We start from the raw sequence: 19,209 nt of genomic DNA on the forward strand, positions 1-19,209 counted from the left end.
AAAACTTTAACTCATACAGGCAAGAGGTATCACAAAGTAACTGATGCAAGGACCTCAGGCAGAACGGTCACATACAGGGCAATTACCAGCTGATTTCAGGTATGCTCATTTCCCAGACACTCTTTCTCTTAATCACCAAAAGAAGAAAAAGAACAGCAATAAAATGTGTCATTTAAAGAACTGCTTGCCTTTGAATCAGCCTTGAATGATCAGTGCCTCAAACAAAATGGAAGCCAGGGGCCCATCTGCACCTCTTGTCTATGCTGAGCCTGCTTCATCCTGAAGAGCTAGCAGGGCTCATTTCTGGGATGGAGTTTGGGGACCCAAAAATCCCCTAAAAGCCAGCCCCACATCTCCTACGTACCATCGTACATCTCTCAGACCCTGTGCCTTTCTCTCCCTTCACTACCCAATCACAACTGAAAAGAGATCAGCTCCATCCTCTAAACACCCTACCCTCATTTATTTATATACATTAATGAGGTCTCTCCTCAATCTTTCACTGTTTCCTTCCTCTTGTGCTTGCTTATTCATAGCCAATATATTAAGGACATTGTGAATGCAAGCTCCAGATCATGAGTCGTCCCCCCCCCCCAGAGTCAAATTCAGAGCTGGATGCTGCTCTCTACCCCTCAGGAGGGACAATCATCATCTGTGAAAGGAGAGGCTTTCCAAGGACCACCATCCCCACATGCCTTCCTCAGCCCTTTCCTTCCTCAGGGGGTGGGACAAGTGAGCAGCTCAGGCAGGAGGAAAAGGTGCAGAAGACATGAGTATCCTGCCTCTGTCCTTTTCCCTTGGAGAAAGAAAAGGAGGTCCCTGGGCCAGCTCTTAGCTCCATCGTTGTGCGTATAAAACCCACATCCCCATACAGCAGCACTGCTGATCGTATCACTGCCCAATCCCAAAGCTCAGAGCTCAGTCTCCTGTAGCCTCATTACAGGCTAAAGTATGTTGCCCACATGCAGGTGCCACACATTGTAACTACATGACTGCTTTGAACATCAGGAGAACACATTATCCATCTGCATCCAAGCACCAAGCAAGATGACCAGGTACAAAGAAAAACCAAAAGCAATGAAATCTTTGAAAACCTTGGGAAGAATATAAAGTGTGCTACTTCCTGATGCACCAGAGGGAATCTGGTGCTAAAATCTTTTTTTTTTTTTTTTTTTTTTTTCCCCTCTGGTCAATGTTTCATAACTTTTTCTGCTCTTTTTCTGCTCCTTTTCCTTAATTTTAAATCCTCACTTTCTTACTCTCTCTCATTAAAGGGCACCCCACACTGAAACCTAGCAAAGCCTTCTCCCTGAAGAAAGCTATCCTTGTTTTTGTGTCTGGCAGTGTCCTGTGCATCTTTTTGCTTAGTTGCCTCTGTCAGACACTCACTGCTACAAAGACTTTACATGAGTGCTTGCAGATACCTTCATCACAGGGCAGAAGCTACCCCACCACAAGTGGCAGTATGCAACCCAACAAACTTCAGCAGGCCTGATGGCCAGAGAAAAAGCAACCTCCCTGTTTCAGAAGGGAGCAAATAAACCAAAGGCTTCTTAGACATACTGATTTTATATATCTTTTCTTACTGTATATGGGGAACATTTTTTTCAAAGAGTCTTGTCATGAAGTAGAACACAGTTTGAGGTCAGTGTAGTGTTGGTCAACCTGAGCTGACCAACACCGTTTCATTTATCCACCTCTCCTGAGAAAAAGGGAAAGAAAGAGACACCCAAACTACTTCCAGAGTGAGGGCACAGAGTGAATAGCCTGTGGGAGGCAGGGAGAAAGGAGGAATGAAGTCAGGGTTCTTTGTTTTACATTTTTAAATCAATAGATATTCTTTAGGGGAAAAAAAGAATGAGGTACAGTGTATTTGGACACTCTCCTGTTCCCCCTGCCTTTACAAAACATTGCTTCTTCAGGCAATTGATTTGTGCCAGGAAAATCAGCCCACTGAGCACAGTGTTTCTGGATGGGGTAAAATCTGAATGTGTCTCCTGTTGCTGCCAGTCATACCTTGGCAGAAGGGTTACACATACAGTAACTGATCCTTCAGGACTTCATCTTTTGGCTCCTTCACCAGCAGAAGAGTGAGACACTTAATATGTGCTTGTGATGTGATACTTTAACAAATCCGTTGCCATCTACATCTTCATAGGCTTCAGCTCAGCCACCTGGGCTCATGTGTGCAAGAGTAACAAGATACAGGGCTACAAGGGCTACAAAGATGGTGACGGGTCAGGAAGGGAAGACATATGAGGGGAGGCTGAGGTCCCTTGGTTTGCTCAGCCCCGAGCAGCGCAGGCTGAGGGGAGGCCTCATGGCGGCCTGCAGCTCCCTCACGAGGGGAGCAGAGGGGCAGGCGCTGAGCTCTGCTCTCTGGGGACAGCAACAGGACCTGAGGGAAGGGCATGGAGCTGGGACAGGGGAGGGTCAGGCTGGGGGTTAGGGAAAGGGTCTGCACCCAGAGGATGGACGGACACTGGGACAGGCTCCCCAGGGCAGTGGTCATGGCACTGAGCCGGCTGGAGTTCAAGAAGCGTTTGGACAACGCTCTTAGATATATTGTCTGATTTTGGTGTGGTTCTGTGCAGACCCAGGAATTAGACTCAATCATCCTTGTGGATCCCTTCCAACTCAGGATATTCCTGATGTTCCATGATCCTAAACAGGCTCTCCATTATTAAATGTACAACTTCCCTGTAAATCAGTGGGACGTGAACACTTTTCTTCTGATACAAGCCAACCACTCCTGTTTCCTTCAAAGGTTAAAAAAGCAAATTTGTACTTGCCACATTGGTGCTACCTGAGAGAGACAAACCAGGACTCCTGATGAAACTCCAGTTCTAAACTTCAGTTACCCTGGAGAAACGAAGGCCTCATTCAAACCCTGACTTTGGGATCTTTCCATGTCCTTAATGGACCAACCCAAAATCCCACTTCAAACTACTTCTGAATCCCAAGGCAGTTGATTCTTCTGGCTTGAAAGAAGGGAGTTTAGGAGAGGATATGGGGGAACAGAAGGGAATTGTTTGTCAAAAACAAAAAGCAAGCAAGTAAACAAATGAACATATTCTTTAAATCAGAGCAGCACTTAGACTATGACATTAAGAAAAGGAGAACTACAAAAGCAGGATTCCACAAGTACGCCTACACTAGCCAGTGCTGACATGGGCCTGGAAAGGCTAGCTGTCCTTATGGGTAGCAGTAACCTTGGACAGACGTGTGGCACACAGAGAGCAGTGTCCTGGTTATTAGGTGGTTAAATAGGTCACACACACGGAGCCAGAAGACACAGCTTAGCCTGAGATCCTTGTTAACTTGAACTTGGTTGCAGAACCAAGGACACATAACCTAGCTGATGCTGTTGCTGCTTTCCTAGTGATATCCTTGTAATTTGACTAGCCTACCCTAGCAGATAATAAATTAGGGGACATGCTAACTGAGCACATGCATACAGAGAGTAACCTCATGCCTGCTAACATCAGTGATGGCTCTGCCAGGCCCTGACTTCACTGTGGAAAGTGACTGTATGCCATTTACTGCAGGGCAGAAAGAACAGCCAAGCTCAGTTCTCACAGCTTTTACAGCATTAGATTGTCTACATGGAGGGAGTTTTGCTTTCCTTAGTACACCATACAAGCATGTTCTTCATTCAGATGACATCAAACAGAAGAAAAGTCATCAAGAACACAGATAGCTGCAGGTGTGTGATCAACCCAGGCAACTGGGGAACACCCTGCCCCTCTTAGAAAACCAGCCTTCAAGTCATTCCCATCCTCACCTATATGCACTAGAAACTGCAGCTATGCAAGGAAAGGATGGTTTGGGTCCTAAATTCATCGGTTCATCTTTCAAGCATTTTACATGAGTTCATTTAACAATGCCACTCTCTGTGGAAGAAGTGTAGCAAAATGCAGATGGGAATGTAGTGTCTTTGGTCCTACCTGGTCCTATCTGTTCTTACAACATTATCAAAAACCCCTTTTGGCCTCAGATGCTGTGGCACAGGGGAAGCACATGCACAGTGCAGATCCAGATACCAACCCAGACTCGCAATCAGCAAGGAGTCAGCATGCCCTGGTGCTCTCTCCAGACAGCAGACAGAGGGCTGCCTGAGGCTGGGCTCCAAATGGCACATCCCTGTGATATCTCCCCAGGATAACTTCTTTTAAGGGGGTGAGGTAATGAAAGTGACCATACTCATATGCCTAAGCACTCAGATAAGTCTGGAGTGTGGGATGTCCAATGTGTTTTTACTTTGCTAACATTTGGAATATGTCAGAGACACTACACCCCAGCACATAATTTGGAAACTGAGGCACAGGGCAATTAGGCAGTCTAAGGGGATTCTGGCCAGAGGTTTAACAGCCAGAAACATCTCCAAACTTTCACTACACACCCCAGGAGGGCAATCAAAATTGGCATCACCCAAAGTCAAACACCAAAAAGCCCTGAAAAGTAAAGAAAAAAAAGAAAGAACAAAGCATGCCACAATAAACAGGCAGCCTTGTTCTATTTAACAAATCTCTTAAAAATGCCATTAGATGGGAAATTACAAGACTAACCAAAACATTCTTGTGAGTGGTTCCACTGGCAATAAAGGCCAAACATAAAGAAAAGCATGCAGGCTGGAGAAAGAGGGATCAGCCGTATTAGGGCTATTATCCCCCTTACTTCACTGTGGCAAAGAACATTCCCTTAGTGTTCACACGGTGACTGGGAACCGTGCGCTTGCTGAATGCCAGGCGTGCTTTGTGGTGCCTTGAATGTGGCGGCAAGCCCTGGGCTCTTTCCATCCCTTGGATCCAGCCTGGGAGCAGCCTGTCCCCACAGTGCTGGAAGAAGACACCATGCCTGCTCATGAATGACAGACTGTGGATGGGGCCCTGAGGGGTCCTCATTGCATCCCACAGCCAACGTGCAGCCTCAAGACAGAGACTTTTTGTACCTCCATCCTCAGATCTCCATGCTTAAATTGTCCATTCTGTGGACTAAAGTCTTCCTCTTTTGACTTAGCCATCAAAGAAAGAGTTTCTAAATGAAACAGGGCTCACATCTGTGCAGCCAGCACAACATAATGAGACAGTTTTGCCAGTAACTTCTCCTTTGTCAGCCAGGGCTGGGAGAGAATTCCCAGCAAGGGAGACGAATGCAGCTAGTCTGTACAAGCACACAACTAGAGCTGATCAAATTTGTCTGAGCAGGCAAGGATTTACTGTGCACTTGTACCAAAACAGAGGCAAGGAGACCCTGACCTCATCTGGGCCACTACTTTTGTAATGTAGTATTAATAATGATGGTGACGAATCCACTACTTAACAAATAATTGGCACTATTGGGTGAGTGTATTTGATGTTCTTAGATCTTTCCATAGATAGACATAAATGATGTAGATGAATCACACTACACTGATCATTCACAATTCATGATTACCCTCTTCAGGGCCAGTACTTTTCCTTGCCTTCAGCTTCTCCCTGTGTACAACCACAACGTGTCATAAAAATCAAGTGCTAGCAGAGAAGTTTCCAAGTTGAAATTGTTTTTTGCCTACCTTGCTATAAAAGCCTCAGTGCCTCCACAGTTTCCTGCAATCTCTTTATGGATCCTAAGCAACAAATGGTATCAAGATTTATATCTTTTCATTTTTCTTTTTCCTTTTCAGACACAGCTTTGTCAAAGCACTCCTTTCCACAGAAAGTAGATCCTAAGTGTGAGCTGTGTGTTCCCAGTGGTTGCTAATAAATTTAATCATCAATAATTGTCCAAAACAGATGCTTGTGAAGATCAGATTACTTCTGGCTTCATCTCTCTGCCTGAGAACACTCTTCCCTCTATCATTTTACAAAAGGTGGTTGCAATGTAAATTGCAGTTGCTGTCTATGGACTTACTTGATAAGTTAATGCTTTTAGTTAGTTGACGAAATGCTCATGTTTCTTATCAGTGTGCAATCCAATCAATAAATAATGGTCTCACTAAACAATTCTGCATTTAAGTAAAAAATAGTGTGAATGCCAATAAATTCTTTTTTTCTCATGCACTCAGAATGTCTTTCTCAAGAAACAAATTCTGTTACACTTGCTGGAAATAATAGATTTAGGTGGTGAAGTCTTGTCCTCAAAATAGCTCAGCTGATAAATAAACTCCAATCTTCTCTTCCTTTATCCACCTGACTTTAGGGAACAAAAAAATACACCTTCATTTAAAGCCTTTCTGCCTGAGGAGCTGTGTCTTCCTTTTGGAGTGTGGTGCCCCTCCACTGCAACCACCCTCAGCTCATCCCCTTTGCTGATGGCACTCTTGCATGCTGAAGTGTGGTTTGCGTATTCATCTGAGGTCTGCAAATTTCTGGCTCTATCTACTTCCATTCAATGTCCTTCTCCCTTGGGGTATCCCAGTAGGGATTACCCCTTTTAAACAGAAGAGCATCAGAGGGAGAAACCAAAGTCTATTCCTTCCCAGACCCTTCAACCAAGGAGTCAATGGCAAGATACCCACAGGCACTGCATCGCTTCATCTGAGGAGCAGTGTGTTTTCCACACATTTCCAAAACACTGCCACTGTTTGGGGCCTTCCTCCACTGTACTGATGGGATCCAATGGCCAAGCAGCTTCCCTGTTTTCAGTGGACATGAGGCACGTCGATAGCCATGAAAATGAGTGAGGCAAGTATGACATCCAGGGCTCCTGCTATACACGTGGTTCAAGGGATGGATGTCTCTGAATCTGAGGCAAAGTCTTTTGGATCTGAGAATGTACATGTTACTACAGCTTTTGCTTATACCTAGCTGCAGGAAATTATGAGCAACACAAAGAAAGGAATTTGGGGATCTTCTTTGGGCTATTGCCTGCTACACCACCACTCCAGCACAGTAGTACCAAATCCAAACCAACAAAGGCTGGACTCAAATATCTAAATCAGATTATAAATAAAGGACATGGATTAACCTGGCCACCAGCATGGTAGAAACTCGCATAGCTCTTGTTCAAGGAGACCTAATATTATCCTCCCGTTTTTTATGGCTTTATAGCCGCGAAAAGAATGATGAGAAGCTGATCCTAGAAATATAAAGCTAGTTTACTGTAAAATGAAAATGTTACATTTGTCAGTGAAACTTTGCAAGCAACATGAAACAAATGCTAATAATTTTTGAAAACCCAGATGAAGCACTCATCATTGGCCTGTCCAAGACAAAAAGAAACAGATCACACTTTTTTTTTTTTTTTCTTTTTTTGAATTGCAACCATATTTTTCTACAGTAGTTTTGAGTACAGGACATATTTTATTTTTGATTTTACCGTCCAAGACCTTCAGCAAGAAAGCACTTGATCTGTCTGGAAGAATATTAAATGAATATCTACCTTCAACCACTATCACAGATACAAGATAGACTGACACCAACTCATGATTTCCCATGGAAGAATAAAGTATTTTCCACCATCAGTTCCCTTCTAGTTTTGAGGTCCTAAAATAAGTAGGGAAATATTCCAGAGTTTCAAGAACACTTCCCATGACAACACAGGGCAGTGCAGATATTTGAAATTCTTCTTTAACGTGCTAATCTACCTGTTGTTTCAAATTCATGACACATGACGTTAATTTATTCATGAGGTGATAGCACTTTCACCAGCACATTTTTCCATCCTAAAACTTCCAATGCAGTCACCAGATTGTTCCTGTGAAAATATCTCATGGTGGAGAAGAACAAGCCTCTAAAGACAAAGTCTCACTGACTTCCTCACACCACCTTTCTGACACAGTGGCATCTCCAGCACCTCAGCACACAGGTAATGAGAGAGGTGTCCGCGTTGCACCTGTGTGAGGTAGATCCAGTGAGCATGTGTTTCCACTTACTGATTTACAGAGATGAACTAGTGTCCCACATTGCAATGAAAATCTGATGTCAGGTCCCTTTGGGTTGTACCTCTACTGTCTGACTATATCCAATTTCAGGACTGGGTTATTACCTCTTTGCCTAGGTAAGATACAATTTGATACGAGGGGTACTTTGTGTGGGTATGGAGACCTACCGGGAGCAGTTGGTATGGAGAGTGAGCCTCCAGAAGTGGAATACTATATCACCATGAGATTATGAGGGTGGTAGGAAGCTTCCACAGTTCAAACAATAGTCCTGCTATCCTCTAAAAGCCATGAGCTGAGTGAGATATGAGGCCCACAAGTCTGTCTCTGTGGACATGTACCTATCTATTGTCATTAGTGTTGCTCACAGTTTAACAGACGCAGAAGTGACAGGCACTGAATAAAAGCTTTTTTAAATACCTATCTTCCGCTTTAGTCAAGATTTATTGTAGAGTTTATACATGATTGCTCCAGTTGTCCTTCAGAGAACCATCACTGTGAATCAGTATCCAAGAGCCCCCTTCATACCGAATATGTAGCTGGCAAGAGTTAATAATTGAGTGAAATCATTTCTATATTTAAGAAGGAAGCAGAATATAGAACTTCAGGCAGATAGTGGACAGGATGACTCACTATGCTATTTCTCCTCCTTCCCTAACCCCTCTCCCTTCCTTTTCTTGGTTCATGTACTAGGTTATTCACAGTCTATAGCTGGCTGAAAGGAAAAAAGACATCAAAAATCAGATAATTTGCTCCTATTTATCTTTCCCCCTTGAAATAATGACTAAGTAAAATTCAAAAGCTAAGAACTGAAAAGATGTATCTGTGTTTGGTTGGAGGGCTGGATCTAGCTGAATATTTAAAACTCTCCACTCCTACAAACCTCTACACATAGAAGCTCTTTAACAGAGGTAAGACCTTAGAAGTTGTTAATTTTTGTTACTTTGTTCTTCTCTAGATATAAAATTAAGATAACTAGCTGAAACATTTAAGAGAGATCATTAAGACAAATAATTCAGTTTACTTCAGTGGACTTTGGGTAAGGACTGGCCAATGGAAGACCATATTACTGCTAACTTACATGAAATGTATATTTACAACATTATTTTAGACCACTGACCCCATAGTCACAACAGTATGTGGCCCCATGTACATGTACCTTAGGATAAATCTTTCATTGCCCTTTTCTCTTGGGGTTCCAGGCCTGTGCCATACTGAAAGCAATCTTAAGTTCTAAGGATTCAGCTTCTCTAATTGATGCTCTTGTTCAGGTCTGTTCAAAGCTGTGAAAGAATATAAGCTTCATGCACTAGTTGTGCAGCCTGGCCAAAGCTGAGCTTCACACTTCATTCAGCATATTCTCCTTAAATTTCAGCTTTCCTTCCAGAAGAGAGAAATTCATTCTTTACAGGATGTTTATTAATTTAGCTGTGCTGTCTGAGATTGTTCTGACAATTTCTACTCTTTCTAAAATCTTTGCCACAGTAAAAGAAGAGCAATCCTGATTTTGGACTGTTGTTGCCTGAACATATATTGGGAGAAAGGGTAAATGGAAGAGCCATGTGTTAATTGCTTCAGAAATCAATATGCTCAACTTGAATATCCCCGAGCAAAGAGTGTCCTCTGCTATGTCAGACCACAGATATTTCATGCTCACTCACTTTTTCCCCCAGCTCTGAATTCACCAAAAACTTAATTCTCTTCCACTCTATTTGTGGTTCTAACCATATTGTCCTGAAAGCTTAAATACAGTAAATATTGGGGCAAATTGTCCCATTGGCACCGGACAAGTTTGTGGACTAGAGTGAAAAATCATATTTAGCTCCAGACATAGTTTTTTTTAATGTGCTTTCTTAACTGCTGGAAACTGAAAGCCTTACTTTTACACATAACTGTTACAGTGCTAGCCAGACAGCATTGAAGAAAATACTTATTATCTTTTTATTTATTATTATTCCTTTTATTATTATTATTATTATTCCCGTTGCACCATTCTTCTTTGCTGCAGACATTTGCTGTTACAAGTTCAGGGACAGCAAAAGTAAATGTTAAACTTTGAGGCAGCCTGTGAAACAATACGCCTTCCTCATACTTTCACCAGAATTTATTTTCACCGTAACCACAGCACCTTATATATGCCTGGTTTAAGACTCAGCCAAGCAGTGATTTAAATTAATTTAAGGTCATAACAGTATAATCAACATCCTTAAGTCACTTCTTGTTCCTCCACGATGCTTTCTCATTCCAAAGTCTGTGACAAGTTTAAAACCATTTACTTTTCGAGGCATATGTTCACAGAATAATGTACTGGAGACAAACTCTTCATGGAAAAAGTTCCAAGAAAATCTCGGTTAGTCTCATCAAGCACAGATGGCACATCCTTCCTCAGGACCAAACATTAGCTGTGCAGGACATGCTGTAAGACATCTACCCAGGCATTGCTCCCTGCCTCCCGGACACCAATCATACTTTTGGATAATTTTATTTCTCTTTTTTTGATCAAGGCCATCTCCTGCAAGCGATACACCTGCCCATAGCCATTGTAGGACACCAACCTCATGCAGTTTCCTATGCTTGCCAGCTGCCCAAGGGGAGATTGCTTCTCAGCTTAAAGTGCCATGCTTCCCACAGTGTACTCAGGTCCTTGTTCTGCCATGCAGTGTCCATAGTTAGACCCAGTCGTTTCATCGCACAGGGCAGCTGAGTGAATGGCAGCAGTTTCAGGGCTTTATTGAGCAGACGGTGCACTTAAGCACTTGTCCGAACTCTGAACACTTCCTGCCCATTACTGGGATGAGCGAAAAAAGAGGTCTTGTATCAAATTATTTTAATCTCTGTGTACAAGAATAAAAACTATGTGATATGCTGTGAAACACAGGACAACATTTATCATGCCATAACTGTAAATGCCGTGTTGGTTTTGTGTCACTGTGCGCCTCATTATTGGAGCAAATGAGGCTCGGGTGACATCGGCTGCCACATTCCAGCTGCTTTTTGAAGCGCTCCCACCTGTTGTTTTGCCCTTCTTAGACCCCAAGCAGTTACATGTAATGAATCCTTGTCGTACCAGAGGAAGATCATTGTTGAACAGCTTCTGCCCCACATACAGCGTCCTCAGGATTTACATAATTCTCTCTCAACAGCTCCTAGGGTTGGGCTGCAAGAAGCCTGCCCTCCCCAGGGTTCCTATGTGGCAACCAAAAATAAGCAAATAAATAAAAGAGGAAGAGAAGAGAAACCCAGCTTTCTCAGGGTTCAAAATAACATCAAGAATGTATCATGAACAACTCCACCCTCTGCCCACAAGTGAAAGAGGAAGAGCCGCGCTATTTCTCCCCTACCATTACCCGTAACTGTTGCGCATTCGCTCTGCTCTTCCTGGATGTAGTTCTCATGAAAGATTTTACTGTCTCTGGAGGACAACCAGTGCCCATGGGCACTGACCCACACAGCGTTACACACTGCCACCCGCAAGCCAGCATGGAGTTTGGGTCACTGCCCTGTGCTGCAGGGTGGGATGCCGCCTCCCTGGAGCCAGCCTGCAGAGCACACACATGAACATGACAGCAGGGACTCACCTCTTGTGTCAATTGTACAGCAATGTTTCAAGGATTTATTAGCAAAAGTGACTTGTCTTCAAAGATACAGGTCTTTGAAGGTGAGACATCGCTTTTGGAGAGCAGCTATAAAAAAAAATAAGCGTTACAACCCTCTCATCGCATTTCACCCATTTCTTCCTACAGCTGCTCTCTGGCTATTGTTTTATTACTCATGTCTGTCATTGCAGCTTTTGGCAGATGCTGCTGTAATCTTCTTCCTGTAAAGTTCCATTAATATCGACATTAACTTCAATAAATAACTTATTTCCCTTAACATGCTCAAAGGCCCAGCTTTGGTAGCTTTCTTTTCTGCTTTAACCCACCATTAGAATTTGTTGCAAAATATCTGGACATTCCCTCATCTCATTTTTTCCTTCATGGTTTTGTTTTACTTTAACTTTACACCATAGATTTCCTGTTCTTTTTATTTATTTTCTGTGTTGGTTAATTGTCTGTTCCAACAAAACAAATATCATAAATTCATAGCGGTTGGCAAGGACTTTTGTTGGTCTCTTAAGAGACACACCTTGTGCTTTGTGCACAGACATCTCTTTGTCTGGGGAGCCATGCAGCAGCTAACCCCAAGTTGTGTCACAACACAAAACCTCCACAAAGTGGGCCTAGAGTTTCTACAGCACCTGGCTCTGTCTTCTGCTATCCAAAGGGGAGGGAAGGGCAGAGAAAATAGTGAAGCTCAACAGTTGTCAAGGAAGTTTACCAGCGTTATACTGAACACCGGTACATTATACAGAATGCTTTGTAAGCCATTTGTTTTGTTAAAGCTCTCATGGCAGGGTAACGATTGTACAACATACATGAAAGCCAGCCAAAGCAGTTCAATAAAAGTGAAGCAAGTAACACACTGTGTAACAGTGAGCAGGAAAATAATTTTACCTATGAGAAAAATTAGTAAAGGCTCTGCAGGGATTGTGTGTGTGATCCCAGAAATAACTGGGAATAAGCAATGAAACAAGTTCAGTCCTGAGGCCATTCCAAAGAAGCCAGTGGGGAATAAATGCACTGGGGAAAAAATCGGCCCTGTTGGAATTTTTACAAAGATAGTGCAAATATTTTGATCAACAGCTAAAATAAACATGCTAAAAGGGAGGAGCAAATTAACTGTAAAAGACCAAAGATGTTTTTACTAAAGGAGAAGCATGTAGCTAGTCTTAAGAAACCCAAGTTGCTTCTAAACATTAGATGAATCTCCAAATAGCTATGCATGTCAGCCCAATATTCTTTTAAAACTTTATCATGCCACTGAAACTACATTGGCTTAATGTGAATCACTCCCTATTTACACTGATGTAAACAAGAGTTGGTCGGATATATAAGGTAGAAGAATCTAGCCCTCGATCTGTGAACCATACATTAGTGAAGGCTGGAAGAAGTCAGCTTCTAATCTAAAAAGCTGAGACAGGTTGATTAACATCCCTTTATGAAAAAATAGAAATAAAAATAAAAAATAATAGAAACAACAGCAACAGCAAACACCTTCTATCAGCTGGAACAACTCAAGTGAGATTAACCTTATAGAAACTAACTGTCTGTTGAGATATGATTCAAATGGGAATTGTTCTTATATTTCTTTCTGCTTCTAGCCTGAGACAGAGGCTATCAAGGAGGTTTCCTAAGAGGGAGATGTGCTAGGAAAATAAAGATGAAAAGGTTGTTCAGAAGCTTCTAAAAATGGACAAATGGATTATGAGTTTTCACCCAGTGATGATCCACAGTTATTTCAATGATGCTTTATGGAGGCTATAAAGTTGTTATACAACCCCAAGCACAGACACTCATGGATGTCCAGATACACAAATGAACCTAAAGGAAACTGGCCACTTGAATCCCATGGCATTACTCTGGGTTTGGGCAGGAATGCCTTCTTCTCCTTGGGATTCCCCAGACATTTCTGTTGGATGAAATCAGAAACACTTTCTACTTCTACAGCTGAGCCCATGTGATTGCCACCATGCTGATTTACCATGAATTGCAAACAATTGTGGTTAACATCTGTGAATTTTTTCCAAAGGGTTGGATGACAGAGACCAGGGAAATTGATACGAGGAAGTACAGAGCAGAGCTTCCTCAGAGTTTCCTCCCAGTGGACTTTTGCTTGCACGCACCAAAACTGCTCCATGAACCAAATCAACACAGTGCTTGGGGGACAGGTGAGGATTTCCTTCCCTACCATGTCTCTGCTGTGAACCAGCAGCACACTATTCTCAACTCAGCTATGAGTGCTTTTGCTTAAGGCTGTGGTCAAACACACAAGCCGGAGTTGAGCACTATTGGTGAAGGAGGATATTGTGTTACTGCTAAATCAAAGCCAGAGAACCAGACCCTCCTCACCCACATTTAATTGCTGGCTGGCTTTCTCTGGACTGCTCAAAGGCAATCCCCTGGGCACTTTTCAGGGGATGGTCCACTCTGAAATCTCCTCACAATATCACAGATATCATAATCTCCATGCAACACTTTACAGACTTTTATGATAATTCCGTTTTCTAGAAGCTTTATGCCTTCCTGAATTTTGTTTTCACTTCCATTATAAATAGCCACTAAAAGAAAAAGTCCACCATTATGAAACTTCTGGCCAAAGGGTAAACCCCAGTGTCAGAGTCATCTCTGTGACTTGCTGCTTCAGAGCCCGGGCCTCTGGGGCTGGGTGCCTTTGGCTGGTAGTTAGCATCATAGAACAGAATCACAGAATGGTGTGTGTTGGAAGAGACCTTAAGATCATCTAATTCCAACCCCACTGCCATGGGCAGGGACACCTCCTACTAGATCAAGTCGCCCAAAGCCCTACTCAACCTGGTTTTAAACACCTCCAGGGACGGGGCATCCACAACTTCTCTGGGCAACCTGTTCCAATGCCTCACCACCCTCTGAGTAAAGAATTTCTTCCTAATGGTTAATCTAAATGTACCCTGTTTTAGTTTAAAACCATTATTCATTGTTATTGGGAGACACATGCCTAGTTTTCCCAGAACTACTTTCGCAACCATTCCATTGGAAGTTTTGTTTTCAATGAATTCGGTTAATTCCCATTTCTGATGGTAATAAAATGGTAATCACCATTAAAATCAATGCTATGAATTTTAAAAACAAAAAATAAATTAATAAATAGATCTACTCACAGCCTACCTTGTTACAGCATTACAGCAGGAGGGATACACGCCATGGTCTGTGGGTGTGTTGTGTTGCAGAACATTTAGGACCACGCATCTTTGTCACTGCAAAGGCAGAAATGTGAGGTTACCAAGAGCTCAGAATGGGGAAAGATCCAGTCTACTAAAAAAGATATGCCTCAGCAAATCTTAGGATTAGCTTTCTTTAGAATTCCTTCTACTATTTTACACCTGTTTCCATTATTTATTAACTACATTATTTTCAAAATGTCAATTCCTCAAAACCACACAAAGCATCTTCCTTTTCAGAACATCACAAATTTGCTTATTCTCACAAACCTCTCCCTCTGAACCAGCAGCTAAATGACCCAATTCTGCCAAAAGTGAGGGACAGGCCAAGCAAACCATGGCAGAGATGGCAATGAGTAGAAATTTGCCCCGAGTGCCATCAGGAAACAGCAAGCAGGTGGACGCAGCATGACCAAACGGGGCCATGCAGATGAAGGGGCAATGTGGAGGCGCAGCAGTGGCACAAGTGATGCTGAAAGTCGGACCAACGCACAAATCCATTTAATTTCAAAGAGAAACAAAGGTGTCTCTAGCTGACAAGGTCTTTAGTACTTTTGTCTCATTTCCAAATGGTAAAGAACAACTATAAGCCCACAGAAGTTACATACAGTCTAAAAGAGCCCAAGATGACAAAGGATTTCTCAGCATAAAGGTCAGTTTTGATGGAAAAATATTATTCTCAATTTAGCTGCATAGTTTTCCACTCAAGGAGCACAGCACAGAGCCTCACACCTAACCTTTCTCTGTTAAAAAATGTGTTTGGAGTCTTCTGTCGGCATGCCAAGCAAAGCAAACTCTAGGAGATGATTTTTTTTATTCTTTATTTTTCACCATAAATCATGATAGCATCACTCTGCAGAACAGAAAGCAGCTTGGGAACTTCAGGGCTTATTAAAAATAACTGTGTCCAGAGTGCTGTCCTGGGGAGAGACGTGAAAGACAAACCCAGCTCTGCAAACAGAGGTGGCGAGAGGCTCCTGGCCATTTATCACTCACAAGAAAGCATCATATTTTAAGTGAGAGGCAATTGCAGACACAATCTTGGATTTACCTCGCTTCTTAAACCATAGATTGCACAGATCAATCTCACAAGGTGTCCAAAGGGTAAAGTGTCTGAGTTCATGTGTGCTTTATATAGGGTTGACCAGGTAAGTCAAAGTGGCCAGGTTCTCTGGTACATTTAATAACATTTTGTACAGCACATGCATATTTCTAGTGAGGTTATAAAGCTGTAGCAACAACAGATTTCATAGTTTATGAAAGACATGAGGAAAGGGCGCTTTGGCACTAACAAGAAAAAAATCTAACTGCACTTTAGGAGTTTCTGAAGATGTTTAAATGAAGCTTAAATGAATTTCAGACCAAAGTGTTTTATTTTTATGGAAATTAAAAGCTTTGTTCCCACTATTTTAAAATGTTTAATATCTCAGTCCCAATGAAGGGCATAGGAAAAGAAGACATTTCCAACTAAAGAATCCAATAATTTTGTTTTGAAACACTAGGAGGGTTTTATTCCTTGATTTTTTTACTATTTTTATCTAAACAAAACACCCAAATTTAGAAAGTGCACATATTTGAGTATTGCCAAATCTGCTATCTTTATCCTCAAGAAACATTCTTAAGGCTTTGACTCCCATGACATCTGAGTGCCTCAGTGCACTGCACTCAGCATCCCTCTCCTTTACAGGAGGAGGAAATGAAAAGGGAGGCCCAGTTACATGAATGCGACCTGCTCAAGATCGACCAGCAAAAGCAAAACAGATTGCGGCATCCAGCCTGTCCCATGATCAGAAGTACCAGTCTCCACCAGTCTAAAGTCCTTGCCTTACACTGTGCAAGAACTTTATATGGAAGCCTTTCTCCTTCCTTTCATTTGGTAGATATTATGTCAGATGTGCCAGTGGAGACCGGGGAGATGGGCTGTGAAGCTATGCACTGGACATCTTTTTGGCAAAGACCTTTTGGATCATTCCGCATCCAAAGCTCATCTAGAAAATAAAGAAAAACTGAGATCCAGGCACCTAAATTTATATCTTCTAGAGCTCTCATGCAAGTCTGTAGGGCTGGTTCCAAGCCTTCAACAAACACAGCAGTAAGGATGTGATGGACTGGAGGTGTTTGGAGCACTTTAACCACATCCATGGGCTTCAGCAGCAACCAAGGACTTGAAAACACAGCCGTGAGGATCTCGTTGCAATTACCTGTCCCACTTGCGTACAGTTCAGTGCTTAATGGACATGAGAGAAGAAAACATAACACAGTGGCAATTATTTTAATGATTGCTTCCCCCTGCACAAGGCAGCACTGGCTCTGGCATGATATAAAGGATCGGTCAGTGAGAGAGGCTGGGAGCAGCCAGCTGAGCCTGCTAGAGCATTTGTGTAACGGGAACAGGCAGTGATGCAAACAGCTGAACTACTCTTTTTTTTTTTTTTTTTTTTTTGAGCCCATTTTCAGACTTCTTCAAAAAACATTCCCTGCTCATTTCATCAGAAAGTAGCCAAATTTACTCTAAAATGACTCAGTCGCAAAGGGAAAAGGTACAATCTGCCACATGTGTCAGAGGCCTATGAGGTAATCCCATTCCCTCACCATATGAAATCTATTATTTCCTCATAATGAAAGAGCAAGGATGTAGGTGGCAATCCCCAGATGGACACAAAAGTAAAAAAAAATAAAAATAAAAGAAAAAAGCTCTTGTGGATTGTTAATCATGTTTTGAAAAACAAGTGCTCTTAAATATTTCTCTGCATGGACAGTAGGCTTTGCTCCTCATCTGCAGCATCTGCACAACATTTGGCATAAGCCAGAATCCACATCTGAGTGCATCTCATTCCTGATGCTGACGTTTCACAATGAGTTGAGTTACCCAGGCAATTCAGGTGCTGCAAAGGGTTAGTAGCCACATACAGCACATCTTTCGCTTCCCATGCAGTTCAATTTCTCTCTGGTATATTTCCAGATCACATGAAATACAATCTTGCTCACCAATTTTTCTGGACCCTCAGCACTCGAATTAAGCACTCACAGATGTTCCTTTTGCTCTCTGTTCCTCTACACACATGGATCCCCTCACTGCAGGCTCTTTGCCGAGGTACAGTTGTTTCCTCGCTTCGAAAGGGATTTTGGAAACCACTGCAGTTCGTCTGTGGAATTTTCCATTCAAGTGTTGTTATTTATTTGCATTGTCACCATCCCTTGGAGGCCAGTCATTAGCAAGACCCCTGCCAGAAAGACACTGATGAAACTCCTATGGTCCCTACAAGTTTCCAAAGGACTGTGACAAAGCAGAACCCAGCGTTTTTTAATGACCTCAAGCTAAAAAGTGTGGGGAAAAGGAACTCTAAAAGGAACCAGAACTACTGAGGATTTGTCCAGTGAATCAGTAGGCTCAGTGCTGTATCTTTGCTGCCTGGGGAAGTGCCACAGAGACAGAGAGCTGAGGAGCCATGCAGCTGAGCTCCCAAACCAGTGAACTCTTCGAGCAGCCTTTCACAACCTTCAGTTGCATTTATCTTCCCCAAGAGATGCTTTAAATTCCTAATCCTAGTCTTTGGAAACACACAGGGTTGGGCAAATAGAAATGAAGAGCATGTTTTACCTGTGCTAAGACTTGCATTGCGTGGGAGGTTTTATGCCCAGCAAGGACTTGGTGGCTGGGGGGAAACCTCACCTGCTGAGTTCCTGCAGAGGTGGGATGCTCACATCCCAACACTGCAGCCCAGCACTAAAGGGCTAATCACCCTTCAATGGGCTGCAGGGGCTCTGATGGGCCCTGAAAACTCTCAGCACAGGTCAGCGTAAGCCCTGGTAAAACAGGAGAAATACCACCCTTTCACCAGCTTGTGCAGGACGAGGTTTACACAGACTGCTAGGCTGAGTGGCCACCATAAGGGCTGTGTCCTGAGAAATACTGAGTCCTTCTGGGACTTGTGCACTGCTGCACAGAAACCCCATGGAGAAATAAACTCTCTGCTTGTGTGCTACTTACTTGTGTGCTTATGCATGCATTAGAGAGCAAGGCCATGACAGAAATGGGAGAGGAGCCTCATTCTCAGAAGCAGGCCTCATTTTCACAGCAACAGGTGATTAACTGGCTTACTTGATATCCTCCTAGCACTGACAGAGGTGCCCTAGCTGGTAGAGCATAATCCTTGTGCCTGCTTTCATGGCCATTACAGCACAGGCTGTAATTTGGGCTTTGCTGTTGTCCTGTGTTGAGGAGTTCCAGCAGAGAGGGCCCAGCAAACACCAAGGGTAGCACAGCCCCGCTGCAGCTGAGGCCCAGCACAGGCATGAGGATGCGCATCACCCCACTCCACCGTAAGCTCACAACCTGCTGCCCGCCCAGGACAGAGCTGCATCACAACTCCCCCAGCACCTTGAACCCAAACCTAATTTTGTACTCAAGAAACAAAGCAAGAAGCCAACACTAGAAGCCAAAACTTCTCTAGTCCCTCTTGGACCAGTAATGCACCCTCCAAGCTACCTGCAGAAAGAAGTTTCTCCCCCTACAGACAGTCCCTATGTAACAGCACCTGGTGCGTGTAAC

General features: G+C 43.0%; 1 long non-coding RNA gene across 10 annotated transcripts in view; it reads right to left on the bottom strand.

Moving 5' to 3' along the window:
• Nucleotides 1–19,209, bottom strand: part of LOC311434028 — a 224,997-nt gene that overhangs the window by 78,273 nt on the left and 127,515 nt on the right. For 6 of the 10 annotated variants that reach the window (XR_014691217.1, XR_014691218.1, XR_014691219.1 and 3 more), the window contains 3 exons: nt 14,605–14,693; nt 11,440–11,544; nt 9,685–11,047 (listed from right to left, as the gene is read on the bottom strand). This is a non-coding gene — a long non-coding RNA (uncharacterized lncRNA). Of the gene's footprint in view, nt 1–9,684; nt 11,048–11,439; nt 11,545–14,604; nt 14,694–19,209 lie in introns of those variants that run through there. The other 4 variants (XR_014691213.1, XR_014691214.1, XR_014691215.1 and 1 more) reach the window with 1 other exon arrangement.

This window comes from Aythya ferina (assembly GCF_964211825.1).
Source record: "Aythya ferina genome assembly, chromosome: 3".
In the NCBI taxonomy this organism is placed as follows: domain Eukaryota; kingdom Metazoa; phylum Chordata; class Aves; order Anseriformes; family Anatidae; genus Aythya; species Aythya ferina.